The sequence below is a fragment of the Amblyomma maculatum genome, chromosome 2, assembly GCF_055883805.1.
Source record: "Amblyomma maculatum isolate TAMU_Amacu chromosome 2, ASM5588380v1, whole genome shotgun sequence".
NCBI lineage: Eukaryota > Metazoa > Arthropoda > Arachnida > Ixodida > Ixodidae > Amblyomma > Amblyomma maculatum.
Genome location: NC_139345.1, coordinates 195665545 through 195680422, shown reverse-complemented (window position 1 = coordinate 195680422; position 14878 = coordinate 195665545). Strand labels below are relative to the sequence as shown.

The following is a 14878-nucleotide window of genomic DNA, read 5'->3' as shown; positions in this document are numbered from 1 at the left end:
GCGAATATTTAGGTCGTACTAGCGTTTACCACATTTCAGTTTTTTTTTCTATAGTGATGAAATTGCTCTCATAGCAGTTTGTTTGATTCAGTTGGTTGCATCATATATTTCAGTGGCGAGGACGTTTCGAACTGGAACCCCAAAGACAACTTACGAATATGTTCAAATCATTTCGTGAACGGGGAAAAGAGCAGCATTGAAGCACATCCTGGTTATGCTACTCGTCAGATGACAAGATTTAACAGGTAGCTAGATTTTTTTAATAACTTATGAGATATTATAACTGATGTTTTTGCTTATATGCATGTATATTAAACAGGAAGGGTTCCTCATATCTGCATTCTTTATGACTGCAGGTGGATGAAAAGAGTTGCATCGGCTGCTGCAGCTCCACAAGAGCAAGCAGTTGCATCTACATTTGCGCCAGTGGAGCTGGAGTCAACTACGGAAGAGCTTTGCACTGGCCTGGACCTAACGTGTGATACAGCTGAAACCCATTCAGAAGTTGTTGCTGTGGTAAGCTTTGATTCCTTGACAAGAAAATAACATCTCCAGCACCACAATAACCTTTTACCGCGTGAATTCTTATTTTCGGCCAAAGAAATTGCAGTGAACTCAATTTTGGAGGCTAAAATCCTGCAACTACATAGTTTCTCTGAAAACTTAAATTGGTATTAGTCTGTCTTTGAAATTGAGTTCACTGCAATTTTTTTTTGCCTGAAAATAAGAATTCACGCGGTAAAATGTTATTGTAATGCTGGAGATGTTATTTTGTTGTCAGGGAATGAAAGCTTACCACAGCAACAACTTCTGAATGGTTTTTCCAATACCAATTTCAGTTTTCAGAGAAACTATGTGGTTGCAGCATTTTATAGCAAAATATTGTGTATCATATGAGACATTATTAGTTTTAGGTTCATTTGAAAGCGCAATAAATTGAACTTTAAAGGCTCTAACTGGATAAGGATTGCAATACTAGATCATAGAAAGGTAATTACCCTCCTTCCCCTTTACCACACTCTTACAAAAAACGAGCTCCTTTGGGGAGATATAATTCATGAATAACACTTTTCGCATCTCTACATTTGTGGAATTTGCTACAGTGCTGCCTTATGCACCACCTTGTAACTAGTTAGGCTTCTTGAGATTGGTCATAATAAAATTAGTTGCTAGTGTGCGGAAGCTTGCGATACAGCGCATTCATTCCATAGTGTGCAGAAGGTTACAGGATCTTGTTAAAGTGAAATTCAAAATTGATTAGTGCTCTTATTGCATAACTAATTTCTGCAATTCACCAACTTTTTACCTGGTATCTCCGTCTGCATGATCTTGTAATTGGCTGACATAGATAGTTACTTTCTTTTTGCAACATGCTTTTCTCATTTGAATTTGTCTTTGTCGTCGATTACTTTGTTGTTGCCAAGGTGATTATAAAATATAATCATGCACATTTAGTCACTGTTTTAGACAAATACAATCTATTTTGCACCTCATTGAATATCGCTTATTTTAGCTGTTCTTAAGTAGCAGCTTGATAATTGGTTTCTTTCTTCCCCTGCACAAAATTTCCAGCTTTCTCACTCTTGTCTCCTGCACTTCTTTCCCTCCTACTAGCAGGAGGTTGTAGTCATTCTGGTCCACAGTCATAACAACAATGTTTATGTTGCCATATGTTCAGAGTATTGGCCCTTACTTTCATCTTTGCCACAAAATGTGCTCGATTCCTATCAGTGCTTTATGTAGAAGGAGGAACTAATAAAAAATGGCAAGTAATCTCCTGAAAACAAAAACATATGTAATGTTTGACTTTAGGAAATTCGCATTCTACTACTCAAATTATGAAACATGCAGAGCGACAAAATTACTGCCAACTGCATGCTGCAGCACATGTGATATGCAAGTAAATGCCCTTCTCACAATGTAGTCAGAAGGATTACTATTCTGAAGATGTTGCCGTAAAAAAAATGCTCTTTGGAAAACTAAATTTTTTTCAAAGTGCTACTTCCTGTCAAAGTGAAGAAAATCTTTTCCTAATGAATTCCTAAAAAACATATTCACGTCCATTTCTAAAAACCTTAAAGTCGTCCCTAAGGTTGAAATACTGCGTACATGGATTCCAGAGAGCACACACTGTAATGCCAACTAAACAAGACATTCTTTCTTGCCATTCAGAGCAAGTTAATTAGAACAAAAATATTCACTGTGCGATATATGATACACTGTCTGGTAAGGGGTTAGGACTCATGTTCCTCTTGTGCATACAAAACTTTATGGATATGGTGCTCATAAATGCAACAATGCAGATTCTATTTTTTTAGCTGTTCAGGTCTTCATGTTATTAGTTTTTGTCTCTTACCAGGTCAACAGCATAGTCTAAAGAACCAAATGTTTTCGAACATGAGGTAATTGCGGTGGATTAAAATACTGATGCTATGGGAAGTTAATTAGAACATATGCTTGATAGTGATGTGTTTGTTCTGTACAAATCTTGAGTACATTAAACTTTCTCCCTTTACTGAGCTGTGTCTTAATACTACCTCACACTATCTCTGCGGATGAAGGGACTGGAAAGGTGGTCTTTGTACAGTACAGACCTAGCATAAGCTGCGAAACATTTTCTTCCACATAAAGCTCGGTTGATGCAGCATCCTTCTGGAGCAATAAACTTTTATAACACAAGAAAAAAACAAGTTTTTAGAATTACATTTTAATATGGCCACCATCATGACGGTATTACAAACTCTAATTCACTTTCCAATTTGTTCCAGGAAATTGAAACAGACAATGACAGTACTGGCAATGGCAGCTTTTCAATATTTATTTGCTCTGCACCGTTTCAACGCTGATCACACATCATGAGACCCTTGACTGTGAAGTACAGCATAATCCAGACGTTACCAGCACCTTCAGTGGCCCAGACCACAGGACAAGCTATTTTGCTGGTTTTGACAGCACTGAAAAGTCCCCGGGTGCTCTTGAAGATTTGTGCAATGTAAACTGTGTGGTTTTTGCACTTCTAACATGCTCCCCATATGTACGGAACGGAGGTGTGATGTGTCCAAAGAAAATTGGCCCCTCATTTTCTTAATGAAGCTCAAACTGGGTATTAGTTACTCATCAGTGGCAATCTTATTTAGCTAGCATAAATGGAATCTATGCATCATGGCACTTTAAAAGTGTCCTAAAATCCCTTGCATTCGCTACGAAACATTGGTTCTTCCGCCCACCGACTAGAGTTATTCAAGCTGTACTGCCACCCTGCTTCCAAATGCACTATCCAAGCTGCACTATGATAATTGATTGCACTGAAATCCGCACCGAGCAACCGCCAACAATTCAGCAACAAAGAACGTTGTATTCAATGTACAAAGGCGGCTACACACTGAAATTTCTCGTTGGCATATTGCCATCTCGAGTTTTGTTTTCGCTGAAAAGCGTACGGCGGGAGGATGTCTGACACGCACGTCACTGTTGATTCTGGCTTTCTAGAGCTAATGGAGGCTGGTGATCTAATTCTAGCAGAGAAAGGATTCCCTGGAATCCGCACAGTTTTAGGGACCTCAAATGTGCTCGTAATGCCACCATTTCTACAAGGTCCCCAGTTCACTGCACAGGAGGTGAGGGACACCTGCAATGTAGCTCAAGTCAGGATTCATGTGGAGCCAATGATCCAACGAATTAAAATGCACAACATTTTAAACAATTGGGTACCAGTTCAGCTAATTCTACTAATGACAGATGTGTTTCACATGTGCTGTGTACTTGCAAATCCGCAGCCTCCGCTTATTAAATGTAAATAGTGTTACTCACCTTCATTTATTTTTTATTTGATGGCGTTGCTTGAGTTCATGTTTTTACAAGCCATGCTCACTTACCTTTTTTTGTCAACCTTAGGAACTGTAAATCGGTTTGGATTGATTTTGGTTTGTGGGGTTTAACGTCCCAAAGCGACTCAGGCTATGAGAGACGCCGTAGTGGAGGACTGCGGAAATTTCGACCACCTGGGGTTCTTTAACATGCACTGACATCGCACAGCACACGGGCACCTTGCTTTTCGCCTCCATCGAAAAGCGGCTGCTGAGGCGGGGATTTGATCCCGCATCCTTGTGAACAGTAGTGGTGTGCCGTAACCACTGCGCCACCCCGGCGGTGTAAGCGTAAAGCCCAGAGCCTTATGTCCAAAAGCAACACATACGCTATGAGGTATGCCATATTGGAGGGATCCAGGCTAATAGAGCCACCTAGCCCCATGACAGCGCACAGGCATTTTTGTATTTTGCCTCCATCGATATATGAAAACAGCGACCTTGTGAGCCTCAAACAGTTGCACTGCAGTAGGAATTTTCAGCAAAAACAGTTATTGAAGCCACTGTCTTTTCTCGAGCTTCCCAAACTGATTGCTTACTTAATTCTATGATGGCTGCTGCTTTGCTTCCCTTCCTTGAAATCCACTCAGGCACACAAAGGGGTTACCAGTTATTACATGCCCTGCCCTATTGCATACCCTGCCCAATTCTCTTCATTGAATTCATCTAGGGTATTAACTTATTTGTTTCTAACTCATTTTGCTTTCTTCCTGCTAACAGCTCATTGGAGGTCAATCTAAAAGAGCCTTTGAATTGCAGTGAGTACGAAGTCCCGTCATGTGCTGGTGAAGTGTGCTTGTGTAAACATTTGAAATAAGTTTCAGTAACTTGGTTATATCTCTGTTGTGCAACAGCCAAAGTTACAAGGTAGCCTTGTCCCTTCGAGCTGCCTACAATGTACTCAACAAAATGTGTGTGCTTTTGTTCCTTTGTACTCTCCCAAAAACAAGAAATTGCAAGTGAACCAAGTCATGTTCCTTAAAAAGTACTTTTATTGTTCCAGAGTTTGTAACTAAGGAAATGTGATGATTTATTGTTCTTTGCACCATCTTTACCAACATGTTCAGCTACTTTATTAAAGTGGAAATGATGCATACACTCAATAAGTATGAAGGAGGGTTTTCATGCAAAGAAAAAAAAATGAGTATCCTGCTACTTTACGAGGGCTGGCCACTTGAAGTAATACTCTTCAAGGATTGGGATAGCTTGCAGGAGAATCAAGTCATCTCTGCTAACGGAAACAGTGAAACTTTGCTTCCTAGAGTAAACAAAGAAAAAACACTGCTTTGCATTAAGCAAATAAAGTAGGATTTGCACCTACGTGTAGTATTTTTCTGACTTCTTTAGCATCACTTTGCCACCAGTGTGCTGCAAATACTCAACAACACTCTTTCCACATGCATCTAAAATCTTCTTATCTCTGCACTTATGCGGGCACTTAATCTCCAGTAAATATAATTCATTAGACACTAAAAAGATGCCACCAGGGCTTCCACAAAGCCATGGTTGCTCGGGATGGAGGAGAAGGCCAACCTGAAAACAGATCCTTGATCCGAAACAACTGCTTGAACTCAGTATTCCGTCCTGCCTACCTTTTTTTTTCTTTAAGCGTGTCATGGAAATACAAAGCAAGTTGTCGGGCCCCTAGCCAAAGGCTAGTTGTGGGTCCAAATGAAAAGTGTTTCATTTTTAAGCAGTAGCGAACAGCACAACAGAAATTACACACAATAAATATCCCATGCAAAGTTGAGCGCATCATCATAAAAAATGTCAGTGCAACTTTTCCAGTGAGCAAGCGACTTCAAAAATTTACAAAATACAACAGTCCCGGAGCTATACCGGCCCCCTGAAACAGACAGTGATTACATTTTGAATTAAAATCCACTTGATGAAGACAAAAATTACATTCATCTTGCAGTGTTTTGTAAGATAAGCTATATATATTTAATGTTTGTTAAAAGATGCGTCTTGGCTATTACCTAAGAAGTTATTGGCTTGTTTTATATATACTGGAAGAGAATTCCAGATTTGTGCACTGTTAAATTCTACAAGCCTTTTATTGTATACATTGTGTTGCAGATCTCATGAAGACTTTTCAACAATACCTGACAACTTTGTCACGAAGCTGTCCTTCATTTGTCATGGCTATTTTATAGAGCAAAAATCAAAGGTAAAACGCCTGGTCACCTCAATTACCTGAATATTAAGCTGTTTTTAGAAGTCTCTCCTTGCTTCTGGTTTCCTAAAACAAAGCAGCACTCAAAAACAAAGCAGCATATACAATGTACATACCATATGATGTCGCTTCTGAAGAAAAATGCCTGTCTTTCAGTAGGCTTGCCAGTGGGCCACGTCGGGTACGGAGAATGGAATGTGCAGTCGTACTACTAATGCGTAGCTTCCTTTCTTTACGCCACCTGAATGCATGTACAGATTCAAGCAAGTAGAAAGTGCATTAGGCAAAGTTGTTCAACAAATTTGACGCATCAATGCATGACTATGTTACCTTGGGCAACTCGACTGATCAATGGTTTGCACACAAAGTTCATGGACTGATTGACATACAATGACAGTTCTGTAAAACGTCCTTTCCTCGGCTGTCAGCTGCTGCAGGTGATTCTTTGGAGCTGTGCACAGTGTTGGAAAGTTGCCCGACACCTCAAGTGCCTGCAGCGGTCTGCATGGTGATGGAATTAAAGCATCAATCTTCTGCCGCTGTGAAATTGTGACTTCAGCTTGTAGGGCGTGGTCAACAATATCTGAGCAAATTATTTCGGCTTCGCTATTTTGCAAATGTTGCAACATTTCTGTGAATGGTGAATCTATGCCACTGAAGTGTTCAAGCACATAAGAAGGTGGGTACTCGGCAGGCTGTGGTCGCATTAGTTTGGTTAGATCCTTAGTGTGACTGCGGTCTTCTCTCACAAATCAACTCCGGACATTGCGTAAAATAGGGAAGAAGGGATGAAACCAACATGTTGCATAGCTTGCTACTTCTGACCTCCGGGCACTTCATCACCTCACTAACAAAGGTGCATGGTGATTATCAGATGCCTTAGGCGTCCATCATCAAGAATGTTGATAAGTCCAGGGTTTTGCAGGAATCACAAGGCACCTAGCAGAGAACGAGTACGGACAATTATTAAAAGGATGCCGACTAATAAAATAAAATTAATGCCACTCTAGACTAAGCACTCGAAGATATTTAACCTTCGGTAATATATCAATAATGAAAACAAATTAGGCAGGCATTGAAAACAGCCAAAATAAATAAAAATATTTCATGAGATTCTGTAAAAATATTCATAATTTCTCTTCACATAGTCGTGCAAGGTAACCAGCCAAGAATGCAATCGGTGCTAACTCTATGCCAGCTGCTGGTTCACACCACACATGAATGAATCAATGCTAACTCGAAAACTCTCTCGCAGCAGAAGTGATGGCAATGAGCAAGGTACAGCTTTCATAATCACGAATGCCAAGTTTTATAGCTGCCTAATTGTTGATAGCTGCATTTGCAGACTTTGATGCTTGCAAGATGCCAACCTGCATAAAGCATGGCAAAATGTGTATAATCTCAGTCGATAATTTTTTTTCGCTAATGGTAGCTTCAGCATTTCCTCCGAAGTGAAAACTGCAGCTCTCGCGTCAACTTTGTCGTTCCCGCCATTGAATTGTCATAGGCCGCTAAAAAGCAATACCATAAGATCGCTGTTGAGGGCCTGCTTTAGGACGTATCGGAAGCTGAAAATAAAATTCGGTTAGATGCAATGCACTAGTAAGGCACACAGAAGACATTGTTGTAAGATACTTGATGTGATCAAGAAGGTACTTTATTATCGCCACTGCTGATCTGGCTGTCATGATTGTTGCTTCGTACGTTTGCTTAGTTAGCCTTTGCTTCGACGTGCCTCATTGGACCTGAATGTCTTCGATATATGGCAAAGCTCAACTCTATCCAAGAGAGTCGCTGCCACCTGAAAAATAGAATGGCTCCTCTTAGTGTCTACATAGCTTCACTGATGCGATGTTGTGCAAGGCATACCATATTTATATCATTGTCATAAAAGTGATCGTGGCGGAGGTACCTTGAAACTCACATGCTTCAGGATGACACTGGGGTTGTCCAGAAGGAAATGGAGTGTAGCTATAACAAGTGGGGAAAATATATATATTGGCCTGCGCACCTTCATTTTTTCATGGTTGTTTGGCTCAACATGAGCCCGCGTGAGTTACTTAACTTGTAATGCGGGCAGTTCGGGAACACGGAGGGGACGGCTGAAGGAAGCAGGATCTTCGGTTTTGTGTTCTTCCTGTAATCGTCATCTGTGCAGTGCAGTGAGTATGCCAGTGACTTATCACGCGGCTCCCACCGGCTTCCTTTTCCGTCCTAGCCCTCCCGAGATATGTTTTTCAGCCATGCTGCTCGACGTTGTGAATCGCACGGGAACTCATGGTAACCGACCTCCAGATCTTTTCTTGCATTCGTAGTGCACAGCGGCACACAGCAGTTGCCTGGCGTGGTGCTGCATACGATTAGGACGCTGTTAACACAGGCACCAATGACACGCACGCAGAGCTATCAGAACCACGCGGTTATGCTGAGCAGTCAGAACGAAAACACGCGCCAACACAGCCAGCGCGCTCCTTCCGTGCTGTCTGCTCGTCCGTGCCGGCGGCGCCTCGTCATGGAGTGGTGGCGCCCCCGCGGAAACTGACGGCGGAAACTGTAATTTCTCCCAATATGCGCTTCCCCAGACATTGTGGCGCGACGCGACGGGCCGCACCAAGTGCGCCTCCAGAGCGGCCGTGGCAGAACACTCAAAGTGGCTCTAGGTAGAGGGCAAAGAGTAGCGGTGACATAGGACAGCCTTGACTTACGGATGATTGAATTGACATAGGCACTGAGAGGTGACCATTACCAATCAAGCGAGTGGAACAGTTGTCGTAACAAAGTTGCACCCCTTTAAGTAGAGTTGATCCAACATTTGCACGCTCGAGGAAGAGAAAACAAAAACCAATGCCGGACACGATCAAATGCCTTCGCAAGGTTAATCTGTAGTAGAGCAAGCTGCTCAAACAGCCAGAGCAAGATTCGAGAATTGCAGGTGCAATATGCATGGTATTTTGTATGGGGCGTCCCCTCAAGCCAAATTTTAAATCTTTGAGGTTATACGAACTCTTATGCATTGTCCTCTCTTGAAATATCCTGTAAAATGACCTAACAGACCCAATTTTAATAGCTATCGCTCGCACCTCCTGGACAGCGTCTAAGCAGCAAATATTGGCATGACACCTGTCAAACCCACTTGCAGTTGTGAGCGTATCCGCAAGGCTACTCCTGGTCATTTGCAAGCGAAGAATTTAGCTGACAAAGTTCCAATTGCGGCCTAAATTTTGAACAGTAAGTTCTAAGGAGCCGAGCAACTACCATACAATGATCTGAGAAAGAAACCGGTACAGTTTCACACAACAAATCACGGGAAATCAACGAGGAAGAAACATAAATCCTGTCTAGGCGAGCGTGGGACCTCCCCTGGATATGCGTGAATAGTGTGGTTGCATGACATGAGGCCCCTGTGTCAATAGTCCTGAGTCATCTATAACACGCGACAACACTTCACCACTTCTGTCTCTGTGTACACTAGGCCCAGCACGATCATTCAGGTTACATACCGAATTAAAGTCTTCCATTAGCACAACATTCTTGTCACAATCTAGGAGGTTAGCCATGTCTTCAAGCATATCAAGACGTTCAGCTGCACTATTGGACGCATAAGTAATGATAAGTCACCACGGCTGCCTGTAGAGAAAAAAACTCGCAGCATATTAGCCGCCCTTCACAGTCGGCATAGTAAGATAACGCATAACAAGAGACAGCCTTTCGCAAAAACAGGAAGCAACCCGCCGAAAAACCAACAGCATGCGTCCCAATAACATTGTCTGATTAGAATGTTATTGTGCCACGCCGCGGGTCGTGAAGCGCTGCTCATAATACCGCTTGTGTACCGTCAGGATGATAGCGGGAATCAGTGCGTGACAGATACTCCGATTGGCGCGCAATTTGAAAGTACCAAAGACTAAAATAGTTGTCACCGTCACCCATCTGCCATCAGCTATGAAGAGCAAGCGGGAACGAGTGCGTTCCAACGCCGCCGGGCGGCGCTTCTTGCCTTGACAGATTCTTGCCTTGACAGAGTGACAGATCTGCGCCTTTCCTTTCTTGTTAACGAATGAAACGCCGGTGAACTTAGACGCGCTCGACATGGAAGCCAAGGAGAGTTTAGCCACTGACGAACGGCGCAGAAGACCGGAGAAATTAACTTCTTCTCATCCCGAGGTAGTCACTGCTTTTCTCTACATATATATCCAGGCATAGCAGAGCTAAGCCATGTTTATTTTTTTTTTCATGGCTTGAGGAGAACTGCTAATTGAGCGGAATGTAGCGTGTCCTCGTTTGGGAACAACAGCCAAAGGATTGCTTCCAACGTTTGTGTCGGTGTGCTTCGTAAAGCCTGCTTGGGGACATGAAAAACATTGTGTGAGCGAAAACATGTGTGATTGCCTACTGGAACTCAGAAATCCATTTGTGACGACAGGATGAGCTGCATGAGTGGTCTTCGCGCCATTCCAATTTTTTTGCCCCCCTAGATTCCCTCCATACAGCATTCGAAAATGAAATGCATATTGACACGTGAATTAGAGGTAGATGAAGAAGGAGCGCAATCGGACAAAGTAGATGGGCCCCGTTCCTAGTGCTCTCGTTCGCTGGTTCAGCTGTCTTGGTGCCCTCGCTGAGCGGCCACAGCAGCTTTCTGTGTAACAGGTGTATATGCTAGCCGACCTGCGTACGCCTACGAGGTAAGAACACGGAGCTCGCACCGGTTCATCAGTGCCTTAGCCGCCGCCTCCGCGGCCTGTCACCTGAGTTCGGAGCTGTTGCTACCCGACGAGGACGACGCAGCCTCGATCGACGGTCCCACCGGAAATAGCCACATATAGTAGGTCCCCGGCGCCCATCCTCTACCACACGCCGCGAACACCGCCATCTTTTCACAGCGATGAATACGAAGATGCGGAGGACTGGCTGGAGACCTTTGAGCGGGTCGCCCGCTACAATGATTGGAGCGACGACCATAACCTCCATAACGTGTTTTTTGCGCTTGAAGACTCCGCCAGGGCATGGTTCGAGATCCACGAGAACAATCTGTCCACCTGGGAGACGTTTCGCTAAAATCACCAATCTACATTCCTCAACGCAGACCGCCGGGAGAAACCGGAAGCTCCCCTTCACTTCCGCAGCCAGCGGACTAACAAAAGAGTCCGCGGACATGACGCGCCTCTTCAAGCGTGCCGACGAAGCGTGCCGGAGAAGAAGCTTTGCCATCTTATGCGTGGGGTCAAGCAGGAGCTTTTTGCCGGCCTTGTGCGCAGTCAACCGCATACTGTTGTCGAATTCCTCACTGAGGCGACCAACAGAGAAACAAAACACTTTTGCAATGAGCCCGGCAATACAATCGGCATAAGAGCACGCTTGGCCCCGCTGTTTCTTCAATGCGATGTGGCCGCTTTACGTGACCTATTCAGGTTGATCGTCAGGGGGAACTACAAGCCCTCCATCGCACCTTCTATTACATCGCTGTCGGAAATCGTCCGGGATGAGGTGTGCTAGCAGCGCAGCAACAACTCCCTGAGGTAGCCAGACTCAGGTCAGACCTACTTATGCATCTGTCCTCTGCCGGGCGCCCGCACCTCACAACGACGTCAATAACGTCAATACCACGACTCAAGCAATGCAGCAGTCTGGTTTTGCCCATGTGCCTGCTCGTTCAGCCTATCAGCGGCCACGGAAATGTGAAGTGTGGTGTACACCAAACCGTCGGCCCCTCTGCTACCACTGTGGTTATGAGGGTCATCTTTACAGGGTTTGCCCATATTGCCGAGTGGGCCTGTGTAGTTTTGCGCCCGACGACCCTTGCCCAAGGAACGGCGAACGCCCATTCGACATCTAAGCACACCTGCAGCCCATCAGAGGCCTGGGACATACGGCCGCTATGACTCTAGATCGTCGTCTCCTCCGCGTTACCGTTCCCCAAGTCCTCGCCGAGACGCCGGCTATTCTGAGCGGCGTTCTCCCAGTCCACGTCGGGAAAACTAATTCCAGCGGTCTCTGGAGGCAAGGCCGCTGCTGTCGGGAAAACTGAAGATCCTCCGTCGCCGATACGCCGAAACGCTGATTTCTCACAGGAGCAGGGTAGCGACAGCATCTGACGTGCCACCTCTGATTTGTGTATGACGACTAATTGTGCTGAAGCTATGGCTTTACTTGATACTGGTGCAGATTATTCGGTGATGAGCCAAGCCCTCGCCCAACTTGAGCAAAGTTTTGACGCCATGGTTGGGCCTTAGCATTCGCACGGCTGGAGGGCACCTATTAGCCAGACCGGAAGGGGTACAGGCCGAATAGGCATCCGCGTTTTCGTCTACGTGGGTGAATTCGTCGTCTTGTGCGAGTATTCGAGAGAATTGATTCTGGGCTTCGACTTTCTACCGGCAAACGGTGATGTGATCGACCTACACGAGGCGCGAGTCACATTTTTGACAAAGCAAGCCGTGGCGCACAGTGACACAGAAGACCCAGGAGACAACGCACTATGTATTGTCGAGGACGACATAATGCTTCAACCATTATCCAGTGTGCTAGTGTTAGTGAAGAATGACTGGTTTCATGACTACGAAGGTATTGCGGACAGTAACCATTCGCTGTTGCTCGAGAAGGGAGTGGCTATTGCGCGCGGCCTTGTCGACCTGAATGACGGCTATGCGACAGTTTTGCTGACGAATTTCACCACTGAAATTCAGCACCTCGCCAAGGGAACGGCTGTCGCCTTCCTCCACGATGTGGACGGTTTGCCGAATCTGTGCCCCGTGGAGATTAATCTTCGCGACGATGCCGCACCAAGTAACACCCTTCAGAATGTTAAACTCAACCCGGCTATGTCACTACATCAGAAGAATCTTCTGTCGTCCCTGCTACTTGATTTTAAAGATTCCAAGTTCAGACGTACGTCGGTAGCCAAGCATTGCATCGTCATCGATTCGGCCACGCCACCAGTTTGTCAGCGTCTATTCCGTGTTTCGCGTAAAGAGCGGGAGGCTATTAGAAGGCAAATCGATGAAATGCTTGCAGACCATCCCTATTGCAAAAACCACTGCCACTGGGTGCCAGCGCCCCAGCGCCATACCTGATTATGGTCCCAGTATGACGCTGGAAACTGGGCGCACTGGGACGCGCCGCACTGGCGGCACTGTTCGCCAGGAGAAAAAAAGGCGTGGGATAAAAATTAAAAAGTAACGAAACAAGTTAGGTACATAAAAAAAACCTAAAACAGGTAAAAAAAAATAGATTGGTCTAAGCGCGCTTCGAACTCCGTCCCTAGGCACATATTCACCAGCTCACCACGCTAGCCACTCGGCCATGACGAGAACTGGAATTCTTCGAAATATTTTTGCTTTTTTATGTCATGACCTACATTTATAAGGTTTGGACTTCATGTTTGGCAGTCTACAGGCCATTGCTACCGCTCTAACAATTACAACTTCTTGATCATTGGAGCTTGCTGTCTGCTCCCACGACTTGCAACTAATGTTCTGGGTGCCAATGCACACTATTTTGTGCACTGGAATCATTTTAACATGTGGAGTTTGACATCGCTCGCAAATTTACTAACGCCGGCTCTTCGGTGGTGCTCTGCTACCGTGGGCGTAATTTTCGCTAAACACGGAGCTTTAGTACAAACCTTCAAGGAAAAAAGTGCGACCAAGCTTCAATACCGGCAAGCGCAGAAGCGATGACCCTATATTGCGTGTAACTAAACCTTATTTGTATGTAAACATTTCGGAAAGCGTTGCGATGACCGAGAGCTGGGCTGCTTCATACGCAGAGTAATAAGGAGCGCAAAGGCTTGAGAAACACGCCAAATATTATGCATTACAAGCGCTGTATGTTGTTTTTTCTCTCATGGGCCAATCGCTCGCTAAACTACTCTCTTCCTCGTTTTATTTTTTCTTTGTGCTGTTTATACTGGACCGTGGTGTAGGCTACGCTCGCCTGCGATTGAGCCCGCATTGAACATTTTGGTAGTAATCATTGTGTTAGAGTGCCCTTAAGATCAGGTCTGAAGTTGGTTATGCATGGTAGCTCACATTATTCAATTCTAGCTTTAGTTGTGCGTTAATCGTCAGTGTGTCATGAGATAGAGGCGCGGCGGTCATGGTCTTTCTTGAAACGCTCGAAAGGACCTATCGAAACATGGAAACTCTAGAAAAAAGATACTGCCTTTGTTTTCTTACAAATCAGCAACGACTTCGCAGCAAAAAGCGCTTGCTTGAACCATATTTTTCATATGCGCCCCGATGGTCGATTGCGAGTACGCTGTTGCCCTGTTGGCCAATGAGGGATGATACTCCGGCTGACGCCGCAGGCCGCACCGGCTATATTGGGGCACTAGGACCAGTGCGGCCCCAGCGCACATACAGCGCTTCTCCCAGTGCATCGCGGATGCCAGCGACACACCCAGCGTCAAAAGGCTAATCCCAGCGTTTTTCTCCCATCGCACCGGTGCAGCCAGTGTCTTCCCGTTACTGCTCCAGTGAATATCGCAGACCTCCAGCGTGTCCAGCAGATCTAGTGCAAAACCAGCGCGAAAATCTTACTGTTTTCGCACTGGAGACGCTGGTTTTTGCAATAAGGATGTCACACAGCCGTCAACACGTTCGTGGTCGTCGCCGGTCGTCCAGGTAAAAAAGACAACACGTTACGATTCTGCGTTGATTACAGGAGACTGAGTAATGTTACTAAAAGGACGTGTAGCCACTGCCCAGGATGGATGATGCGCTTGACCGACTGCGAGACGCCAGGTTCTCCTTCTCAGATCTGAAAAGCGGATATGGGCAGATCGAGGTAGACGAGCGAGACCGCGAGAAAACGGCTTTCGTGACGCCCGACGGTC

General features: G+C 45.1%; 1 pseudogene; it reads left to right on the top strand.

Annotated features, from left to right (window-relative positions):
- Positions 1-2724: 2724 nt before the first annotated feature.
- LOC146200837 (uncharacterized) lies at positions 2725-3962 on the top strand (annotated as a pseudogene).
- Positions 3963-14878: the final 10916 nt, after the last annotated feature.